This window comes from Pleurodeles waltl, chromosome 6, assembly GCF_031143425.1.
Source record: "Pleurodeles waltl isolate 20211129_DDA chromosome 6, aPleWal1.hap1.20221129, whole genome shotgun sequence".
Lineage (NCBI taxonomy): Eukaryota > Metazoa > Chordata > Amphibia > Caudata > Salamandridae > Pleurodeles > Pleurodeles waltl.
Genome location: NC_090445.1, coordinates 166,470,200 through 166,488,961, shown reverse-complemented (window position 1 = coordinate 166,488,961; position 18,762 = coordinate 166,470,200).

Here is an 18,762-nt window from a genome sequence, read left to right as displayed (position 1 = left end):
CCTCCTGCTGAAGAACAACCACCCCGTAAGAGGAGCCTGAGACCAAAGAAAAAGACAGAGTAGGATTTCAAGACCCCCGCCAGCAGGACATACCCCCTCAAGTCTTCCCACTGTCCCACATTGCCACCCTGTCCAACCATGAACTGCATATGCTCCATCCTTCCACAGGCAAAAGAACAATGCACCTGTGAGACTGAGAACTGGACTCTGCCATGGATATTCCTCCACCCCCACCCATCACCCTTAGAATCACATGTACCGGTATCTAGCACTGTAAATAAATCACATTTTGCACACAAACCTGTTTTGAGTCATGCTGTATTATTAACAAAGGGATAACATATTACTGTTCAATTTCTGTTCTGTCAATTAGTCATGACAACATACCAATGTCAATACGCTGTATTTCATGGGCGAACCAAGCAGAAGTCAGGTACTGAGTCAGACAGCACTGAGAAGGGAAGGGAAAGGCATAAATTAATAAAAAACATCTGTGGGGAACTACAGAAAGTATAGATGCAGGAGGCTAGAAGCAATTGTGAAATGGCGTGGGTGATTCTTACCTGGGTGTTACTGGAATTACTGTTGTATCACTCTGTCCCTATTGTCTGTGTCGTCCTCAGAGTCTTCCTCCTCTTCACTCTCCACAGGCTCCACGGCTTCTACAACACCACCATCTGGACCATCCTCCTGCAGGAAAGGCACCTGGCGTCGCAAAGCCAGGTTGTGAAGCATACAGCACGCCACGATGATATGGCACACCTTCTTTGGTGAGTACATTAGGGATCCACCAGTCATATGCAGGCACCTAAACCTGGCCTTCAGGAGGCCAAAGGTTCGCTCAATCACCCTCCTTGTACGCCCATGGGCCTCATTGTAGCGTTCCTCTGCCCTTGTCCGGGGATTCCATACTGGGGTCAGTAGCCACGGCAGGTTGGGGTAACCAGAGTCACCTATTAGCCACACACGTTGTCTCTGTAGCTGCTCCATCACATAGGGGATGCTGCTATTTCGCATCACATACGCGTCATGCACTGACCCTGGGAACTTGGCATTTACATGGGAGATGTACTGGTCAGCCAAACAGACCACCTGGACATTCATCGAATGATAATTCTTTCTGTTTCGGTACACCTGCTCATCGTCTTTTGGGGGTACCAAAGCCACATGGGTCCCATCAATGGCACCAATGATGTTGGGGATATGTCCAAGGGCATAGAAATCACCCTTCACTGTGGGCAAGTCACCCTCCTCGGGGAAAATGATGTAGCTCCGCATGAGTTTCATCAGGGCAGACAACACTCTGCTCAAAATCTTAGAAAACATAGGCTGAGACATTCCAGATGACATGGCCACTGTGGTCTGGAATGACCCACTGGCCAAAAAATGGAGGACTGACAAAACCTGCACCAGAGGGGGAATCCCTGTGGGTTGGCGGATGGGGGACATCAGGGCTGGCTCCAGCTGGGCACACAGTTCATGGATAGTGGCACGGTCAAGTCGGTATCGAAGGATTATATGGCGTTCTTCCATTGTCGACAGGTCCACCAGCGGTCGGTACACGCGAGGATTCCTCCTTCTCATCCCAAGTCCCAGCGGACGGTGCCTAGGAAGGACAACATGGAGCACAGAGTCAGCCAAACCACAGGTACGTACAGGCAGCTTGCACAGTTAAAGAATGGCAATGGGTTGAAAGGCGTGTATGTGTGGCAATGCAAGGCCTAGGCCTGTGTGTCGCAGTCAAAATTAAGCCATGTGGGCCCTTGAAATGGCGGCTGCCAGACCTGTGAAGTGGGACAATGGGATGTGAGGTCACTGCGCTGGCGGGGCACACCGTGGCGGTAGGCGGTCGAAGACCGCGGCGCAAAGCTGCATTGGTTAACATTGAAGCCTATGGGTTTCAGGAGCCAATAACGAAGTGCGCCGGCGGTCGCGGTACGCACCGCCGTGGACGTGACCGCCATTTTCTATCTGCTTAATCACTCGAGACCTGATCATCCACAGGAGAGGACCTATACTGCAAGTGCTGCTGTGACCTCGGTCTGGAAGATACAATGGCTGCTGCGACTGGGGAAAGGGCCCCTGCCTTCACGTCTGAAGAATTGGACAAGCTCGTGGATGGGGTCCTCCCCCAGTATGCGCTACTCTACGGTCCTCCAGACCAACAAGTGAGTACCCCGGGTGCTAATGGAATGGGCTATGCCTGTGTGGATTGGGGTGGATGTAAGTTGGTGGGGTGGGGGGCGAATGAGGAGTGCAACGCCCGACAGATGAGAGCATGTGCCATATGGCAAAGTGGGTGGGGGGGGGGCAATTACATCTAACATGCAGGCCATTGATGATTTCCTCCTTTCCACCCTGTACATGTCTAATAGGTCAGCGCCCATCAGAAGATCGATATTTGGCGTGCCATCGCCAAGGAAGTCCGGACCTTGGGGGTCCACAACAGATGGGGCACCCACTGCCGCAAGAGGTGGGAGGACATCCGCCGCGGAACAAGGAAGACCGCAGAAACACTGCTGGGGATGGCCTCCCAACCTAGGAGGGGTGCCAGTTGCACCATGACCCCCCTGATGTCCCGGATCCTGGCGGTGGCCTACCCTGAATTGGATGGGCGCTTTAAGACATCACAGCAGACACAAGGGGGTGAGTATCAGCACATTCTCCTATCTTTCTGCGCAGTGGAGGCGTCTGGGTGGGGGAGGAGGGCTGGGGGTGACATTAGGCCAGGCCGCTTTCTGTAGTGTAGTCCTCTCCCTTAGGCATGGCCCTGTGCCCCCGGCCCCCACCTCTGTAGGGTGACAAGTACAGCCATTGAAGGTCCAGCATCTCCCATGTGCGCGTTTGACGTCTCTTGGCCTGTTGTCTTAGTCAGTAGTACTGAGTAGTGCACCCCGAATGCGCGGCTTAGTGCATTAGGCACCTGTGTCTGTCCTCTCCGCCAACGGTGTTGACATTGCATGCACTCAACCTGGTCTTCTCTTTTCTCCCCCCACCCTTTCTCTTCATCTTCTTGTGCATGTGTGCATTAGCATCATCAGGCGGAGGAGATATGGCATCGGAGCACGAGGGAGCTGCAGGACACAAGGCCCCGGTGGGCCCAGGAACAGACACCGAGGGCACCAGTGATCCGGAGGGCGAGGGGAGCACCACGACGGGGACCGCTGGTGAGAGCAGCGAAAGCGACACGTCCTCGGATGGGAGCTCCCTAGGGGTGGCGGCAACATCCATGCCCCCCGCCTCTACAGGTACAGCCGCCACCCAGCGCACCAGCCCCGCCCTCCCAGCAGCCCCTCAGTCTTCGCTCCGTGCCGCTTCGCCCAGGAAGGCGCGCGTCTCCTTCGCCCCAGGCACCTCAGCCCCTGCCCCTGTTGCCCCTGCTGCCCTCAGTGCGGAGCTCATTGACCTGGTAAGGACGCTCATTGTTGGGCAGACGACCCTTCTGAATGCCATCCAGGGTGTGCAAAGGGAGGTGCAACAGAGCAATGCGTACCTGGAGGGCATTCATTCGGGTCAGGCTGCCCATCAACGAGCGTTCACTGCTCTGGCCTCAGCACTGACGGCAGCCATTGTCCCTGTTTCCAGCCTCCCTCTTCTGACTGCCTCCAGCCTGTCTCTGTCTCCTGTTCCTCAGCCTATCCCATCCACACCATCAGACCAGCCTGCACACACCTCAACACCCAAGAGCAGCTCATCCAAACACAAGCACCACAGATCCCGCAAACACTCACCCGAGCAACACCCAGATGCAGACATGCCAACAGCCACTGCCACCCCTGTGTCCCCCTCCTCCTCGTCTCCCTCCTCCCTCCCTGTGACGTCTACACTCACACCTGCATGCACCCCAACATCAGCCAGTGCTTCCATCACCACCTCACCCTCCAGTACAGTTCACACTCGTGCAGTCACCACCCCCACTGCCATGTACACGTCCCCTGTGTCCTCTCCCACTGTGTCTGTCACCCCCTCTTCCAAGACACACAAACGCAGGCAGCCACCCACCCAACAGCCATCCACCTCACGACAGCCTACAGCACCAGCACCTTCACCCAATGACAGCACACCTGACTCTCCTACAACCACCTCCTCTACCTCCACTTCCATCTCCACTTCTCCTACTCTTTACCTTGGCCCTAAAAAACTTTTCCTGGCTAACCTTAACCTCTTTCCCCCCGATGACCTCCCCCCTCCATCTTCAAAGAGTCCCAAGAGCACCGCAGCCACCACCAGCCCAGCTTCGGGTGTCACTGTTGTGCCTGGGTTCTGGAGCCCACCCTTTGCCAGCAGTGACACATCGATCAGCAGCAAGGACACGTCCAGCCCCCCCCCCGGCAAGAGGACCCGCAAAACCAAGGACCGCCGTGCGAGGACCGACAGGGCTGCCCCCAAGGAGCAATGTGCGGCCACTTCACCACCCACACCATCTGGGGGAGGCAAGGGCCCGAGAGCCCCATCAAAGGAGCGGAAGGGCAGCAGGAGCGCGGAGAAGGTGGACCCCACATGCCACATCCCAGCTGGGAAGGAGGACACTAAGGAGGCCAGGAGTCCGTCCCCGAAGGGTCCAGAAACGTCACGGTCCGAGGGCGACTGAACAGGGAGTCCAGGCCAGGTCTGGCTCCCTTGACCTGCTGGATGAGCACCGCTGAACAGGGCCCGCGGTGCAGAAGAGCACCGCTGAACAGGGCCCCGCTGTGGAGATAGGCACCGCTGAACAGGGCCCACGGTGCAGAAGAGCACCGCTGAACAGGGCCCCGCCGTGGAGATAGGCACCGCTGAACAGGGCCCGCGGTGCAGAAGAGCACCGCTGAACAGGGCCCCGCCGTGGAGATAGGCACCGCTGAACAGGGCCCGCGGTGCAGAAGAGCACCGCTGAACAGGGCCCCGCCGTGGAGATAGGCACCGCTGAACAGGGCCCGCGGTGCAGAAGAGTACCGCTGAACAGGGCCCCGCCGTGGAGATAGGCACCGCTGAACAGGGCCCCGCCGTCTCAAGCACCGCTCCGCTGGGCCCTTCCTGTCAAGCACCGCTCCGCTGGGCCCTTCCTCTCAAGCACCGCTCCGCTGGGCCCTTCCTCTCACGCACCGCTCCGCTGGGCCCTTCATTTCAAGCACCGCTCCGCTGGGCCCCGCCGTCTCAAGCACCGCTCCGCTGGGCCCTTCCTTTCAAGCACCGCTCCGCTGGGCCCTTCTTCTCAAGCACCGCTCCGCTGGGCCCTTCCTCTCAAGCACCGCTCCGCTGGGCCCCGCCGTCTCAAGCACCGCTCCGCTGGGCCCTTCCTGTCAAGCACCGCTCCGCTGGGCCCTTCCTGTCAAGCACCGCTCCGCTGGGCCCCGCCGTCTCAAGCACCGCTCCGCTGGGCCCTTCCTGTCAAGCACCGCTCCGCTGGGCCCTTCCTCTCAAGCACCGCTCCGCTGGGCCCTTCCTCTCACGCACCGCTCCGCTGGGCCCTTCCTGTCAAGCACCGCTCCGCTGGGCCCTTCTTCTCAAGCACCGCTCCGCTGGGCCCTTCCTGTCAAGCACCACTCCGCTGGGCCCCGCCGTCTCAAGCACCGCTCCGCTGGGCCCTTCCTGTCAAGCACCGCTCCGCTGGGCCCCGCCGTCTCAAGCACCGCTCCGCTGGGCCCTTCCTGTCAAGCACCGCTCCGCTGGGCCCTTCCTCTCAAGCACCGCTCCGCTGGGCCCTTCCTCTCACGCACCGCTCCGCTGGGTCCTTCATTTCAAGCACCGCTCCGCTGGGCCCCGCCGTCTCAAGCACCGCTCCGCTGGGCCCTTCCTGTCAAGCACCGCTCCGCTGGGCCCTTCATTTCAAGCACCGCTCCGCTGGGCCCTTCCTCTCAAGCACCGCTCCGCTGGGCCCCGCCGTCTCAAGCACCGCTCCGCTGGGCCCTTCCTGTCAAGCACCGCTCCGCTGGGCCCTTCCTCTCAAGCACCGCTCCGCTGGGCCCTTCCTCTCACGCACCGCTCCGCTGGGCCCTTCATTTCAAGCACCGCTCCGCTGGGCCCTTCCTCTCAAGCACCGCTCCGCTGGGCCCCGCCGTCTCAAGCACCGCTCCGCTGGGCCCTTCCTGTCAAGCACCGCTCCGCTGGGCCCTTCTTCTCAAGCACCGCTCCGCTGGGCCCTTCCTCTCAAGCACCGCTCCGCTGGGCCCCGTTGTCTCAAGCACCGCTCCGCTGGGCCCCGCCGTCTCAAGCACCGCTGAACAGGGCACCGCCGTCTCAAGCACCGTTGATGGTTCACTGTGCCCACCATGCCTCCTCCTTGACCAGTGGAGACTGTCATCCACCTGATGGACTGTGGCTTTGCACTCCCCAGGATGGTCCAGTGGGCAATCCACCCACTGTAGAGACATTGAGAGACTGTGGCTTTGCACTCCCCAGGATGGTCCAGTGGGCAGCCCACCCACTGTAGAGACATTGAGAGACTGTGGCTTTGCACTCCCCAGGATGGCCCAGTGGGCAGCCCACCCACTGTAGAGACATTGAGAGACTGTGGCTTTGCACTCCCCAGGATGGTCCAGTGGGCAATCCACCCACTGCAGAGACTTGAGAGACTGTGGCTTTGCACTCCCCAGGATGGCCCAGTGGGCAGCCCACCCACTGTAGAGACATTGAGAGACTGTGGCTTTGCACTCCCCAGGATGGTCCAGTGGGCAGCCCACCCACTGTAGGGACATTGAGAGACTGTGGCTTTGCACTCCCCAGGATGGTCCCGTGGGCATGGTGGCTCCTCGTGGATCTGGCGTCATGGACTCATGTGGCTGTGGTGCCCCCCCTTCCCTTCCCCCTGAGGTGCCTGTAGTTTTTACATCTGATGCCCCTGCAGTGTTCTCTCCAAAGGACTCAGGTCTCCTGTGTGGGCTTTGCCCTTGTTTCTCAAGACTTTGGCCCAAGGACATGCTGAATTCGTAGGATGTGCAGGACTTGGTACTTCAGTTATACACTGATGTGTATGTCATTTGTTTTGTTGTGGATATCTTTCATGGTTGTACGCTAATTTTCTGGAGCTTTTTGGTACATAAATATTTATTCCAAATATGATTATGTCCTAGCATTTTTCAGGGGTGTTTGGGTGGTGTCACTGTGACTTGGTGCTCTGCATTGGTGAGTACATGATTGGGGGGGGGGGGGGTCGCATATGTGTGTGCCCGTAACCTTTCGTCCTCCCCCTCCCGTGTGTCGTAGGTGCAGTACTCACCGTTGTCGTCTGCGCCGGACTTCGTACTCGTGGTAGATGAGAAGGTAGACGAGAGCAGGTAGGATGTTTAATTCGGGTTCCATGCTGTCCTCCGTACTCGTGGAGTGTGTTTTGGTGAGCGTTTTCCCGTTCGTAGTCTGTTTCCGCCGTGTTTTTATCGGCGGTGCTCCCGCCCCGGAAAAGGTGGCGGATTGGTGAGTTATGATAGTGTGGGCGGTACATTGTCTGCCGCCTGCCTGTTGGTGGTGACCGCCGCGCTGTTTGTCTGTACCGCCGCGGCGGTCGGAGTGTTAAGTTGGCGGGCTGTGTTGGCGGTTCCCGCCAGGGTCAGAATTCCATTTTTTGGACCGCCAGCCTGTTGGCGGGTTGGCCGCCGCTTTAACACCGACCGCCAGGGTTAGAATCACCCCCATAATGAGGAAGAGAGTGTGGACGGACTGGAGCAAAGAATTAAAGAAATGTTTTGGGGGGATGTATTACATGTGTGCACCACAAATCTTATGAATTCCAAAGAGGATCCTGGGGTGAAAAAAGTGCATTAATCTTTTGGAAAAGATGGCTAAATTCAAAGTGTAGTTGTAGGCAAATGAAAACAAAGTGATTGGAAGAGTGGTATGTACAGTGATGGAGACCAGGGCTATGTGTCAGTGTGTTGAGCTAGTGTTGGGTATGGAAGTGAATCAAACAGATGAACCTTGCAGACACAGGCCCAGACAGACTGAAAGATTTAAGGATGGTAATTGACTCGATCTGTGGTCACTTTCAGAACGGAAGACCTTTATTGAGACCTGAACATAAGGAACCAGAAGTCCTGAACCTAATGAGAAGGTAGTATTGATAGAACTTGTTATAGGAAGTACTATGGAGAACCCCTTGAGATCACAGGAGGTGTATAGCATGAAATACAGTTATGAAGATGTATGTATTTGGCTAAGAAACGGAAGTCATCACAGAAGAGAGAATTACAGACAAAGTTGAATTTTAGTGCAGAACTTCAGGTTCAGCCCCACAATGTTGTGTTAGAAGGAGAGAAGAAAAACAGATGTTTCTTCCATTATTCAAGACACGGTTATGGTGTTCAGAAGCATGAATGAGTAAAGTCTGCATAAGGGCAGGAGCAGAACATAGAGGGAGTGAACTGCCTATAAATCAGGGGAGAATCTGTAACTATACAACTATGGAGATTGCAGGGAGATGGGTTTATAGAAATGATGGCACGATTGTGGAGTCCATATTTTATACAATTCTTACAACTCTCATCTGCAGGCTTTGAGGGTTCTTGGTAAGAGAGTGGGTGTATTCAGGTTAGATACATTTTGTGTAGTCCTGCCTTACAAGAATGCTGATGCTTGCCAGGGAGGCCTTCTTGAGGAAGATCATTATTGACGGTTTCAGGTTGATGTGATAGTCACGTGATTTTACTAGCTGGCATGAGCCATGAAGATCAGGTCGTCCTCAAATATCACTCCAAGGTTTCTGGTTGTTGTCACTGTAGAATGCTGGGGACTTGAGATGATTGACCACCGAAAACGTTAGTATCTCAAATTATATAATCTCACTTTTATCTTGATTGTGGATGAGTTTACATTGCATCATCATTTATACCTTCCTAAATCTAAGGTTCTTGAAACGTTTGAAGAGCACCGGAGTTATTTACTTTATGCTTAGGTTAAGTTCTACATGTATTTTACATACTCCGACTGCATTTTGTCAAATTACTGAAATATTTCACAAATAATGTGCATTTTACTGCACTTTTTCTTTGAGCAAATACTAATGAAAACAATCAAAAATAATTTAGTCATATTTAGAGGTGCAATTTATAACACATGCAAGGTGGAGCATGAGTAATTTACTACCTTCCCAGTAGCGAATATTTTTTTTTTTCTTGCTATACATCATCAAAGCAACCTTGGGACTTGGTTTTTTGTATGGCCTCTCCTCCCACATTTCCACTTGTATATCCATTAGTTCGCACCCATTCATAATTTCAGTGCATTTAAGCTATATATGTGCTGCATGCATTTGGCACTTGCTGTATATTTAAATTGCACTCCTTTTTTCTTTTGTGAATCAGTCATAACTTCTTTGTCCCACACCTATTGCAATATCTGTTTTTGGTTCCTATACGAATTTAAAGATGGCTACTACTGATGTCTTCTTGCCGATTCCATTCTTTTTGATTCTTGAGTTATGCCTACAAAGACCTTCCAAGATGATGGCCGCCTTCCTGACACTAACAATATTAGTCCTCTATGACCGACCAATTCATTTTTATCTGCCTTTAAATACGGGGCTCGTCGCACCTGATGTGTTTCCGGCTATGCGGAGTATTGTAAGTATGGATGGCAGCCGTAATCTACAATTAAGTAAGCGCCCTCTGGGAATAGGTACAGTGTTACATTACATATTTTGTTTTACACATGGGGATTCTACGTTATTTGATTAACAGCGCTACGGCATTAATAGCGATCTATATCTGTGACCCTCTGTATATATAACCATGTGGAGCAAATATTTTTTTATGTACTGTGAGGATATAAGTGTGCCGCCATTACACCATACATGATGATACAAATACCTTCCAAGATGGCGCCGCCTTCCTGTTACTAACAATATTAGTCCTCTCTCGGTTTCTATGACCGATCAATTCATTTCACCCAACCTGCCTTGACGCGTTAACTGCAGCCAGCTGTACTGGGTCTGCCCAGAGAAGCATAGCAGGGTAGTGGTTAACAAAATGGATTCCTTGCTCAAAAGGCTCGCGTTCACCGATAAAATAGCCTTGAATTGGTGAGCGTGCACGACGGGAGTTGGAGACGCTGAGGGCGCGGAGGAAGTGTTTCGCAGGCTGCAGTGTGCTCTGTCGCTTATCGACCCAACGGAGGGTCTGCGGCCCAACATGAGCGGGAGGCTAGGGGCCGGGGGGCCAGGTAAAAGCCGTCAGAGAGACCGTGCCGTACCACGACGCAACCTACGGATCTGAGCTGCACCCATGAACCGCGCTAGGATTTAAAAAGCATCTATTGAGTTGCTGGCCACCGGACTGTCGATGTTAAAGTTAAGTTAAAGTTAAAATAGTGGCGTTCAAGGTCTCAGCGTGGCTTGGCTATTGGAGACTACTGGAAGCCCCACGGGGCCCTGTGGTGTGGAGTGGAGTTGGTGTTGGTGACCTCTGCTTCTGCCTCTGAGTAAGGCCTTTCTGTTCCCCTCTGGGCCCCCTCTGTCCACACCATATCACCAAGCAGCAAGGCGCAGCAAGTTGCTGAAGGTGCAGAAAAAAAAAAAACTTTATTTATTAAACTTTTAAACTTTTAGATTACTAAACTACTAAATTACTAAACCACTAAATCCATCATCATTGGAGGAGATAGTATCCTCCCACAAGGACCTACTCTGGAAAAATACGGAGGAGAAAACATTCTAACCTGGGCAGAATACGTTTTTGTCTGTTTGTCCTGTAGGCCCCTGTGGTGCTCAGGTTATATTAGTTCTGTAATACTTAGAGCTTGAGCAGAGGGAGGTCCCGGAACAGAGCTTGTTGGAAGCAGCTAGTGCTGCAGCTCCCCCAGTGGTGGGGCAGTGGCTGCTGGTATTAGGCCAGTGCAGCTTGTCCCCCGCAGGGGTTTGACTCCCCCCTCTTTCCCATGCACTCTGTGTGTTCATTGCATGTTGTCTAAGAACTTAAGAGCCTAAGAATTCAAGAAAGTAGACCTTGGGAAATTTCCTCCAGAAGAAGAGCTACAATTACATCTCGGCAATAACTCGGCAATAACTCCTCAAATGTTCAACTAAGCACCAAACAGATTGGCAAGTTTAAGCCTAGGGTGTAGTCTGTCCCTGTGACTTTTTGAGGTCTTGCGTGGGGAGTATCGCCCTAACGAGTGATATATACTACTTGATACCACTCGATACACATATATATATATTCTGTTTATAGTACATATATTATTTATAGTATCTATAGGGCACAGTATGCCAGCAAGTAAGGCGAGATCACGTGGTGGTGGAAAAAAGGGATTAAAATCATGCCCCAAGGCAAAGTAGTTCATGGAGGAATACCCGCCTCTAGGGTCATCGCTGTTTGGAAATCAAGAAGGAGGCGGGGAGCAAGTACTTCAGTCATCTGGACAGGAGGAAACTTCGAGAGATAATAGAGTGGATAGAGTTGTTAGGGATAACCATGAAAGATCCTCAGGAACCCCTCTCGGAGCATCAATAAGAGATTTTGTGGGGCGTTACTTTAAAAAAAAACACCACACGTCACAGTTACAGTTATCAAAGGGGAGTAATATGTTAGATGCCAATCAGAGTGAAAGTGAACAATTTGGGAGGAATGAGTTCCCGATTTTCGACTCATTGCGAACAGAGGACTTGTTATTGGAGAGGAGGTCAGAGGAGGGTGGTGGGTGTGAGGATTTGCTAGAGCCTAGGCAATCGTCATCCCCCTGCATCTCATCCCAAGTAAGGGATAGTATAAACTATGAGGAGATGATACCGCTGGCTTTGGAAAGGGGGGAGTTTTTTGAGGGGGTTGGGGGAAGTGTTGCAGAAGGTAGTAAAAAGTTGAATATATTGTCGTCGTCACCTATTTTGAGTAAACAATCTGCATCTGTTTTTGATACTACCGCTGTACCAGCTGAGTCACTGCTAGAGGTAATGTTCCTAATGCAGAAGACTTTGCAGGCAATCTTGGAAGTACTGACTGCAAACAATAGTCTGAAGAAAGTACATAAAAATCAATTACAAGAGATAACAGTGGAGTTAAAATGTATTAATGGCAGTATGCCAACCCTAGTACGTCCTGTGCTAGAAAAAAGAGACCAAGAAACAGATACCCATGATACCCATGATACTCAGGAACTTAGTAATGAAGGAGGGGAAACAGATAAAATACAGAAATTAGACCAACCGTCAGTATATGTCTCCAAACAACCAATGCTGGTGATAAAGAGGAATTGTAGAAGGGGGAGAAAGGGTTATGGGTTCAATAGTTGTCACTATAAACTCCATGTAGGAAGCAAAGTAAACAAAGAAACGTTGGGAGGAAAACTTCAGTAGGGAGCGAGGGAAAGATAGCCCAGGCCAATACCCCAAGGACAGACCGAGGACAAGGGTGGGAAGTAGCAGCCCTAGAGCAAGGGGCCATGTAACAAAAAGTACCTACTGTACCATACAGAGAAGTTAGCCAGGAAAAAGAAAGGAAGTGACTCATAGAACGACTGTGTAGATGTAAGTAATGGAACCTAAAGGTCCTGAGGAAAAGAGGGAGTGGGAGAGCCCTAGCGGAAGTAAATGTAAGTGGATCTATCTAGCACCATGGGGAAGAGAGACTGGGAGGAAAAGGCGTAGAAAGTTAAAACCTCTGAATCGTACCCAACTTCTAGAAGTTATGGCCCGGTGTCCAAGTTTATGTGAAATTGAGTCAGAAGATATAAAGCAAATAGGATTTATATTAAGCGCAGAGGGGGAAGAGGTGACTAAAGCACTATTCTACTCTGAATGCATTAGACGTCTTGTACTGAAAGCAGAGGCATAGTTAGGGAAGGAGGGTATAAGACTAGTACAACAAAGAGAGTTAGGGTGCGAGACTCAAGATGGGAGGGTCCTTACGTGTCATGCAGGTCTGTTCCCTAACCAAGTGCAGTGTAATTTGTTATACAACAACAATTGAAGAAGGTGCGTGGATGGAAATAATGGCAGTTTAAGTGTAACTGTCGTTACTGAAAATAATGACCCACAGTGGAGGAATTGCCCTGAGCCCCTTGTAAAGCCTTGTGATAATTATAGGAGGGGCGAATTGAGTGTCGTGGACTAGGAGTTAAGCCTGTCGCACAGCCATTTGATTTTCTCCTGGAATATGAGAGGTTATAAAAAGCATTTAAAACAAGACTTTTTTAAAGGAGAGTTTGGAAAGTATGATATAATATGTTTCCAGGAAACTTGGTTGTTCGACGAACCTGTTCCAGTAGATGGTTTCATGAGACTCTTCAGGGGAGCAACACGGCAAGGGTTAGGTCGCCTATCATGGGGCCTAATAACCTTAGCCTCAACAAGAATAGCGAATAAGTTTATAGAGATAAAAACTAAGGCCCTCATTCTGACCCTGGCGGTCGGTGATAAAGCGGCGGCCAAGCCGCCAACAGGCCGGCGGTCTAAAATATGCAATTCTGACCCTGGCGGGAACCGCCAACACAGCCCGCCGTATTAACACTCCGCCCGCCACGGCGGTACAAACAAACAGCGCGGCGGTCCCCGCCAACAGCCAGGCGGCAGACAATGTACCGCCCACCCTATCACGACCCACCAATCCGCCACCTTTTCCGGGGCGGGAGCACCGCCGATAAGAACACGGCGGAAACAGACTACGAACGGGAAAACGCTCACCTCTACGCACTTCACGCGAGATTCCGGCAGTATGGAACCAGAGTTGCAGGTCATCCCCGCACTCCTATACCTGCTCATATACCAGGAGCACGCCCGGCGGCGCGGAAGACATCGGTGAGTACTGCACCTACGACACAGGGGAGGGAAAAGATTACCGGCACACACCCACCCACCCACACCCACTACAACACACACATCAATGCATTCCCACAGATCACTGTCACAACCCACAAACCACCCCCCTCCGAAATAATGCAAAGACCAAAATAAGAGATCATAAACGGGCAGATATATTGAAATATGTACACCAGTAATCCCAATAAATAAATAAACTATGTACAAAATATACACAGCTACTAAATGTAGTCCAACCACTGTCCGTGGAACACAGGGGTCCTGTGCAAAGGGGCAAGGCCCAGTCCCACGACAAGAACTCCACGGAGAGAACACTGCAGGGGCATCAGAAAGAAAATAGGACAGGCACCTCAGGGGGAAGGGAAGGGGGGGCACCTCAGCCACTTGAGTACACAACGCCAGATCCACGAGGGGACTCCATGACCACTGGGCCATCCTGGGGAGTGCTAAGCCACAGTCCAAACAGTCCATACAGTGGGTGGCCTGCCCACTGGGCCATCCTGGGGAGAGCAAAGCCACAGTCCATACAGTCCATACAGTGGGTGGCCTGCCCACTGGGCCATCCTGGGGAGTGCAAAGCCACTGTCCATACAGTCCATACAGTGGGTGGCCTGCCCACTGGGCCATCCTGGGGAGAGCAAAGCCACAGTCCAAACAGTCCATACAGTGGGTGGCCTGCCCACTGGGCCATCCTGGGGAGAGCAAAGCCACAGTCCAAACAGTCCATACAGTGGGTGGCCTGCCCACTGGGCCATCCTGGGGAGAGCAAAGCCACAGTCCAAACAGTCCATACAGTGGGTGGCCTGCCCACTGGGCCATCCTGGGGAGAGCAAAGCCACAGTCCATACAGTCCATACAGTGGGTGGCCTGCCCACTGGGCCATCCTGGGGAGAGCAAAGCCACAGTCCATACAGTCCATACAGTGGGTGGCCTGCCCACTGGGCCATCCTGGGGAGTGCAAAGCCACGGTCCATACAGTCCATAACAGACCCCACTGCCACTGGAGGAGGCAAGTTGGCCAGAGGACATCCTGCAGCCCTGCCCGAGATAGATCCTGCCCTGCCACGTCTGCCAAAGGGCCAGCGGTTCTTGCCTTGAAGGGCCCAGTTCAGCGGTTCTTGAGACGGCGGGGCCCAGCGGAGCGGTGCTTGAGACGGCGGGGCCCAGCGGAGCGGTTCTTGAGACGGCGGGGCCCAGTTCAGCGGTTCTTGAGACGGCGGGGCCCAGTTCAGCGGTTCTTGAGACGGCGGGGCCCAGTTCAGCGCTCCTTGCCTTGAAGGGCCCAGTTCAGCGGTTCTTGAGACGGCGGGGCCCAGCGGAGCGGTTCTTGAGACGGCGGGGCCCAGTTCAGCGGTTCTTGAGACGGCGGGCCCAGTTCAGCGCTCCTTGCCTTGAAGGGCCCAGTTCAGCGGTTCTTGAGATGGCGGGGCCCAGCGGAGCGGTTCTTGAGACGGCGGGGCCCAGCGGAGCGGTTCTTGAGACGGCGGGGCCCAGTTCAGCGGTTCTTGAGACGGCGGGGCCCAGTTCAGCGCTCCTTGCCTTGAAGGGCCCAGTTCAGCGGTTCTTGAGACGGCGGGGCCCAGCGGAGCGGTTCTTGAGGCGGCGGGGCCCTGCGGAGCGGTTCTTGAGACGGCGGGGCCCAGCGGAGCGGTTCTTGAGACTGCGGGGCCCAGCGGAGCGGTTCTTGAGACGGCGGGGTCCAGTTCAGCGGTTCTTGAGACGGCGGGGCCCAGTTCAGCGCTCCTTGCCTTGAAGGGCCCAGTTCAGCGGTTCTTGAGACGGCGGGGCCCAGCGGAGCGGTTCTTGAGACGGCGGGGCCCAGTTCAGCGGTTCTTGAGATGGCGGGGCCCAGTTCAGCGCTCCTTGCCTTGAAGGGCCCAGTTCAGCGGTTCTTGAGACGGCGGGGCCCAGCGGAGCGGTTCTTGAGACGGCGGGGCCCAGCGGAGCGGTTCTTGAGACGGCGGGGCCCAGTTCAGCGGTTCTTGAGACGGCGGGGCCCAGTTCAGCGCTCCTTGCCTTGAAGGGCCCAGTTCAGCGGTTCTTGAGACGGCGGGGCCCAGCGGAGCGGTTCTTGAGACGGCGGGGCCCAGCGGAGCGGTTCTTGAGACGGCGGGGCCCAGCGGAGCGGTTCTTGAGACTGCGGGGCCCAGCGGAGCGGTTCTTGAGACGGCGGGGCCCAGTTCAGCGGTTCTTGAGACGGCGGGGCCCAGTTCAGCGCTCCTTGCCTTGAAGGGCCCAGTTCAGCGGTTCTTGAGACGGCGGGGCCCAGTTCAGCGCTCCTTGCCTTGAAGGGCCCAGTTCAGCGGTTCTTGAGACGGCGGGGCCCAGCGGAGCGGTTCTTGAGACGGCGGGGCCCAGCGGAGCGGTTCTTGAGACGGCGGGGCCCAGCGGAGCGGTTCTTGAGACTGCGGGGCCCAGCGGAGCGGTTCTTGAGACGGCGGGGCCCAGTTCAGCGGTTCTTGAGACGGCGGGGCCCAGTTCAGCGCTCCTTGCCTTGAAGGGCCCAGTTCAGCGGTTCTTGAGACGGCGGGGCCCAGCGGAGCGGTTCTTGAGACTGCGGGGCCCAGCGGAGCGGTTCTTGAGACGGCGGGGCCCAGCGGAGCGGTTCTTGAGACGGCGGGGCCCAGCGGAGCGGTGCTTGAGACGGCGGGGCCCAGTTCAGCGGTTCTGGAGACGGCGGCCGGTCTATGGCCAACTGCTCATTGCCTGGTGGTGCCCTCCTGGGCAGCGGGGATGGTGCTCCTTCAATGCCCACCTGGGCTGTGGGTGGTGGGGCCCTCCTGGCCAGCTGGGCTGGGTCCTCCCTGGGCAGCGGCTATGGGGGTGGTGGGCTCTCCCGGGGCAGCTGTGCCGGTTCCTCCCGGGGCAGGGGCTATGGGGGTTGTGGGCTCCTCCTGGGCAGCAGGCCTGCTGCCTGACCTCTCCGACTTGCTGCCCTTGCCCTCCTTAGTCGTGGGCCTGTGGCCCTTTCCTCCCTTTGGAGCTGTGGCTGGTGACTGTCTCTGGGTGGTGTCCGGGGGGGATGTAGAAGGCGGGCTCCTGCGGCGCCCCTTCCGCCTTCTGCTCCTCTTCCCAGGGGGTGGGCTGGCTGTCCCCTTGCTGCTGGGCGAAGATCCAGACATGCGGGCTGGCGGGCTCCAATACCCCTGCACCCTTGTCAAGGGGGCTGCAGGGCTGGTGGTGGCTGAGGTGCTCTTCTTACCCCGACGAGAAGGAGGGGGGGGCTCAGGTTCAGGAAAGAAGTTAGTAGTGGCGAGGAAGAGTTTCTTGGGACAATGGAGAGTGGTAGGTACAGTGGGAATGGGAGTGGAGGGAGAGGATGTGGTTGTAGGTGAGTCACGTTTGCTGTCTTTGGGTGCAGGTGCAGGAGGGATAGGCTGTCGTGAGGTGGATGGCTGTTGGGTGGGTGGGTGGCTGCGTTTGTGTGGTGTGGAAGAGGGGGTGACAGACACAGTGGGAGAGGACACAGGGGACGTGTAAATGGCAGTGGGGGTGGTGACTGCACGTGTGCGGACTGGAGTGGAGGGTGTGCTGGTGATGGAAACACTGGCTGATGGTGAGGTGAATGGAGGTGTGAGTGTAGACGTCACAGGGAGGGAGGAGGGAGACGAGGAGGTGGGGGTCACAGAGGTGGTAGTGACTGTTGGCATGTCTGCATCGGAATGTTGCGTGTGTGAATGTCTGCGTGATCTGTGGTGCTTATGTTTGGATGAGCTTCTCTTGGGTGTTGAGGTGTGTGCAGGCTGGTCTGATGGTGTGGGTGGGACAGGCAGAGGAACAGGAGACTGGGAGGAGGGAGTTAGTAGAGGGAGGCAGGAGACAGGGACAATGGCTGCCGTCAGTGCTGAGGCCAGAGCCTGGAACGATCGCTGATGGGCAGCCTGACCCGAATGAATGCCCTCCAGGTACGCATTGCTGCGATGAACCTCCCTCTCCACCCCCTGGATGGCATTCAAAAGGGTAGTCTGCCCAACAATGAGCGTTCGGAGGAGGTCAATGACCTCCTCACTGAGGGCAGCGGGGGTAACAGGGGCAGGGCCTGAGGTGCCTGGGGCGAAGGAGATGCCCGGCTTCCTGGCAGAGCGGGCACGGGGCGAACGCTGAGGGGCTGCTGGGAGGGCGGAGATGGTGCGCTGGGTGGCGGCTGTACCTGTAATGGCGGGGGCACGGATGGTGCCACCCCCGCAAGGGAGCCCCCTTCCGAGGACGTGTCCGTGTCGCTGCAGGGTCCAGTCGTCCCCGTCGTGGAGCTCCCCTCGCCCTCCGTCTCACTGGTCCAGTCTGACTCTGTGGCATGGCCCTCCTGGGCCATGTGAGATGCAGCTCCCTCCTGCCCCGATGCCACTTCTCCTCCGCCTGATGATGCTGATGCACACAAGCACAGAAAGACAAACAAAAAGGGGGGGGGAGAGAGAAATAAAGGGATATTGAGTACATGGATCTCCGGTACAGTTAGCGGACATGACAGACACAGATGCCCCCTGCACTAAGTTGCGCACTTGGGGTCCGCTACGCATTCCGTGGAACATGCCCTACACGCCTAGAGTTGACAACTGCACCCATGGATGACACGGCCCAGGGATGGCTGTACTGACAAACTACTGAGGGTGGTGGCTGGGGACACAGGGGCTTACGGGGGTGCCCAGCCTACAGATATCGCCCTGGCCTAGGGGGACCCCCAGCCCTCCTCCCCCACCCAGACACCTCCACTGCGCGACAACAGAGTAGATAATGCTTGTACTCACCCCCTTGTGTCTGCTGTGCTGCCCTCACGCGCCCATCCAAATCAGGGTAGGCCACCGCCAGGATCCGGAACATCAGGGGGCTCAGTTGAAGGCAGGCACCCCGCCTACGTTGGGAGGCCATCCCCAGCAGAGACTCGGCGGTCTTCTTGGTCCCGCGGCGGATGTCCTCCCACCTCTTGCGGCAGTGGGTGCCCCGTCGATGGTGGACCCCCAGGGTCCGGACTTCCTTGGCGATGGCACGCCAAATCCCGATCTTCTCATGGGCGCGGACCTATGTGACACGTACAGGGAGGGAGAAAT